We start from the raw sequence: 5,282 nt of genomic DNA, 5'->3' as shown, positions 1-5,282 counted from the left end.
ACACGAGTTCGAATCTTTCTCGCTGTATTTTTGGAGTTATGAACAGGGTGCTCCTACGATGGTTCAGCAGCGCGCAGGTACACCGTGGACCCGCGCGGGTTTAATGCAGTCTGAGTGTGAACCGACCGATTTTCAACAGATTTGACCACTGTTGACCGGTTCAATTACAGGTCCGGTCTAATATGCTAATCGAACCGATCAGACCACCAATTTATTGATTTTTCGGTTTAACTGACCGGTCCGGTCCGGTTCTGATAACTATGGTTAGAAATATAAGAATAATAATCTTACAAAAAAGAAAAACAATCCTAACTAATTATGCATCGGAGAGGAGATTATTTCGAATTTGATGAGTTAATGCCCCTATTTTATTTGATGATGATGACCATGATGTTCTAGTTTAGGTGTGAACACTTGGGCTAATTATTCGTTGTTCTTATCCATCGTCTATGTTTGAATGAAAAATCGGATCAGCTTCAATTCATTTTGATAATATATTGTCCGTGTGATAAGGACAATAAAGTTTCTACCAAAGATTATGATAATATATTGTCCGTCTGACCCTTTCGGAAGAAGTATTTTCTGTTGTCATCAATATGGTGAACTTGCAGGAGGTTACTAAAGGTGCTGACTTCGACATTGATATGTTTGAGGCTGAAAAGCCTATTTATTCCCAGGGCGGGGAAGATTTACTTGATTTTTTGCTTCGACAAAAGGAATAGGAAGGTAATGTGTCAATAGCACTTTTTAGTATAAATAGCACTTTTTACTATTGTATTCGCATTTTTAGAGCTTGGAATCATCTTTTATCAACTTCATGCTTGGCTGACCTCACGGCCATGCCTAGGCTATTTTCTCTTATGTATTTTTCAACAGTGGAGTTTTTACACCTCATAGATTAAGGTGCGGAACTCTACTGTTCTTCATGAATTAATGCAAGTACTATTGTTTCTCTTTCAATTCACGCTTACTTCTTCTCCAAGATATACTCTCGTACTTAATTCAGTTAAGTCAGAATGAAGGGGTGACCCGTGACAATCTCCCACTATCTTCGTTACTCGCTTAGCCAAGATCCGCGTGCCTGACAACCACAAGCGGTCTACATGATGTTCAACGTAGTCATTGGACGACAGCCGGAGTATATTCTCTTGGGTCTCTAATCCACGGACCGAGTCCGTGCAATTAGAACCTTCGTGGTAGAGACTAGAACCAATTGACAGCATTCCTGAGATCTAGAAAGTCTAAACCTTGTCTGTGGTATTCCGAGTAGGATCTGGGAAGGGATGACTGTGACGAGCTTCAAACTCGCGAATGTTGGGCGCAGTGACAGTGTGCAAAAGGATAGAGAGATCCTATTCTGACACAAGTGAGAACCGACAAATGATTAGCTGTGCAGTAGCTGTACCTAGTATTTTTCATTCGAGACGAGAAATTCGACAGTTGATTAGCCATGCAGAAACCGTACTTGGACCATTTTCACTGAGAGGATCATACATCTTGCCATGGAAGGGAGCATGCATGATTGGATGAAGACAATAGGAAAGCAGAGGTTCAGAAGCAACAAAGCATCTCCAAATGCTTATCTGAAATTCCCACAAAGGAATTACATAAGTATCTTATTTTATTTTACGTTTTATTTATCTTTTAATTACCAAAACCTCATAACCAATTGAATCCGCCTGACTAAGATTTACAGGATGACCATAGCTTGCTTCAAGCCGACAATCTTCGTGGGATCGACCCTTACTCACGTAAGGTTTTATTACTTGGACGACCCAGTGCACTTGCTGGTTAGTTGTACCGGAGTTGTGAAAAGTGTGATCACAATTCCGTGCACCAAGTTTTTGGTACCGTTGCCGGGGATTGTTCGAGTTTGAACAACTGACGATTCATCTTGTTGCTTAGATTGGGTAATTTTATTTTATGTTTAAGCTTTTTATTTTTATTTTCGAAAAAAAAAGTTTTCGAAAAAAATGTTCTTCAGAGTTTTTAAGAATGAATTCTAGAGTTTCATGAGATATGTTGAAGCCTGGCTGGCTGTTAAGCCATGTCTAATCTTTTGGACTGAGGTTTTCACTTTCCATTGTAGAAAGGACATGTCTGTATTTGTTATGCTAAAGCTTGGCTGGCCATTTGGCCATGTCTAATTCTTTTGGACCGAAGCTTTAGACTAACATTGCATGAATCCTGGAATTCCTATTAAAAATTTTGAATTTCTTTATTTTCTTTTTCCAAAATAATTTCGAAAAAAAAATACAAAAAAATTTAATAAAATCATAAAAACCAAAAAAATTTGTGTTTCTTGTTTGAATCTAGTGTCAAATTTTAAGTTTGGTGTCAACTGCATGTTTTTAATTTTTCTTAGATTTTTGAAAATTCATGCATTGTGTTCTTCTTTGATCTTCAAGTTGTTCTTGATGATTTTCCTTGTTTGATATTTAATTTTCTCTTGTTTTGTGTCTTTTCTTGTTTTTCATATGCATTTTTGAATTATTAGTGTCTAAAGTTTAAAAATTTTTAAGTTTGGTGCCTTGCATGTCTTTCTTTTCTTCAAAATTTTCAAAAATATGTTCTTGATGTTCATCATGATCTTCAAAGTGTTCTTGGTGTTTATCTTGACATTCAAAGTGTTCTTGCATGCATTATTTGTTTTGATCTTAAATTTTTATGTTTTGTTTCATTTTGTTATTTTTCTCTCTCCTCATTAAAAATTCAAAAGTCAAAAAATATCTTTTCCTTATTCTTCTCATAATTTTTGAAATTTTGAGTTGACTTGGTAAAAACTTTATCTTTTCAAATCTTTTTCAAAAATCAAATCTTTTTCATTTTTCTTCTTAATATTTTTGAATTTCTTAAATAAATTTTCAAAAATCTTTTTCTTATTTTTATTTCACATTTTCAAAAATTTTACTAACAATTAATGTTTTGATTCAAAAATTTCAAGTTTGTTACTTTCTTGTTAAGAAAGGTTCAATCTTTAAATTCTAGAATCATATCTTTTAGTTTCTTGTTAATCAAGTCATCAACTTTAATTTCAAAAATCAAATCTTTTTAATCTCTTTTTCAAATTTTTTTCAAAATAAATTTCAATCATATCTTTTTAAAATTTTAATTTCAAAATCTTTTTCTAACTTCTTATCCTTTCAAAATTTATTTTCAAATCTTTTTCAATTAACCACTTGACTTGTTTGTTTTAATTTTAAAAAGTTTACTATTTCTCATCATTTTCAAAACCACCTAACTACTTTTCTCTCTCATTAATTTTGAAAACTAACTAACAAATTTTTCAAAAATCTTTTTAATTAATTAATTTATTTAGTTTTCAATTTGCTTTTATTTCTTTTCTTAAATTTCGAATTCTAACTTATATTTAAAATAAAAACAAAAATATTTTTCTTTTCTTTTAATTAATATTCGAATACTCTCTCTCTCTCTCATATCTTCCTATTTATTTATTTATTTACTAACACTTCTCTTCTACTCATAATTCGAACCCCTCTCTCTCTTCTCTGTTCGAATTTCTCATCTCCTCTCTCTTCTCATTCTTCTATTCTTATACTCACATAAAGGAATCTCTATACTGTGACATAGAGGATTTCTCTTCTTTTTTGTTCTCTTCTTTTTCATATGAGCAGGAACAAGGATAAGGACATTCTTGTTGAAGCTGATCCTTAACCTGAAAGGACTCTGAAGAGGAAGCTAAGAGAAGCTAAAGCACAATACTCCGGAGAGGACCTTACAGAAAATTTCGTAAAAGAAGAAGACATGGCAGCCAAACCCAACAACAATGGTGGAGATGCAAGGAAGATGCTTGGTGACTTTACTACACTAACTTTCGACTTCTATGGAAGAAGCATCTCAATTCTTGTAATTGGAGCAAACAACTTTGAGCTTAAGCCTCAATTAGTTTCTCTAATGCAGTAGAATTGCAAGTTTCATGGACTTCCATTGGAAGATCCTCATCAGTTCTTAGCTAAATTCTTGCAAATCTGTGACACTGTTAAGACCAATAGGGTTAATCCCGAGGTCTACAGACTTATGCTTTTCCCCTTTGCTGTAAGAGACAGAGCTAGGATATGGTTGGACTCACAATCTAAAGAAAGCCTGAACTCTTGGGAAAAGTTGGTCAATGCTTTCTTGGCCAAATTCTTTCCACCTCAAAAGTTGAGCAAGCTTAGAGTGAAAGTCCAAACCTTCAGACAGAAGGAAGGTGAATCCCTCTATGAAGCTTGGGAAAGATACAAGCAATTGATCAGAAGGTGTCCTTCTGACATGCTTTCAGAATGGAGCATCTTATGTAAATTCTATGATGGTCTGTCTGAATTATCCAAGATGTCATTGGACCACTGATGCAGGCAGAAATTAGCGAATTAAAAATTGTTAATTTATATACGTTGCAAGTATAGTTCTTAACTTGCCAGAAATCTGCCTATCAATTTAAAAAGGTGTCATAGAAAATTGAAATTAAAATACTGGGAGTATGGATCCCAGGTCGTCTCCCAACGAGTTGCAGAAAAGTGTGCTATTTTATTAATCAGATATTTTCAAAAAGGTTTGAGTTGAGTAAACAGGAAATTAAATTGGTGAATTTGAATAATGTAAATAAAAGCCTTGACTGGGAGTTGATTAGTTGGAATCCCTATTATTGTTGGAATACTCTCAAGATTAATTGACAATTAAAGGTTGTCCTGTTTAGTTATCCTTTACTAGGTAAGGGAAAGTCAAACAAGTTGGAATGCTACGTCTGTTCACAAGTTGCAATCCACTTAATTAAAAGAGATTGGTGTTAGTGACTAGAAGGCAATCCAACCATAAACCCAATTACAATCTTTCTTTTAAGCTTTCCAACTCAAGGGTTCCTTTCAATCAACTTCCCATCAAGTTGGGGAACTACTTGCTCATTGTGAATATAAAATTCATAGCATATGAAAAGGAATTAAAGAAAGACATTGTAAATAAAAATTAAAATAGTCAATTAAAAATAAAAGTGATCCTTGTATTAAATAATCCTAAAAATATTCCAATGGTAAAATGAAACAAAGCAAAGAACATGGAAGAGTAAAGCCAAGTAAAGAAAACGAACTAGAATGAGGAAGTCTTGATGAGGTAATAACTCTTCTCAGTGTTCCAATGCCAAAAAGTAAGAGAAAATTAAATCCTAAGAACTATGAATGTGTAGAGAGAAAACCTAGGGGAGGAGTAAAAACTAGATCTAAAAACTCAAACTGTGTAGAATGAATGTTGTCTCTGGTTTCTGCATGTTCTCTGGCACTAGTCTGCTG

General features: G+C 33.9%; 1 non-coding gene across 1 annotated transcript; it reads right to left on the bottom strand.

Moving 5' to 3' along the window:
* Positions 1 to 4,170: 4,170 nt before the first annotated feature.
* On the bottom strand, positions 4,171 to 4,278 carry LOC112781501 (small nucleolar RNA R71). Its single transcript, XR_003192276.1, has one exon. It is a non-coding gene; the product is annotated as a small nucleolar RNA R71 (small nucleolar RNA).
* Positions 4,279 to 5,282: the final 1,004 nt, after the last annotated feature.

Source organism: Arachis hypogaea, chromosome 19 (assembly GCF_003086295.3).
Source record: "Arachis hypogaea cultivar Tifrunner chromosome 19, arahy.Tifrunner.gnm2.J5K5, whole genome shotgun sequence".
Classification (NCBI taxonomy): domain Eukaryota; kingdom Viridiplantae; phylum Streptophyta; class Magnoliopsida; order Fabales; family Fabaceae; genus Arachis; species Arachis hypogaea.
Note: the sequence above shows the minus strand (reverse complement) of the source record. Positions and strands in the feature narration are given on the sequence as shown.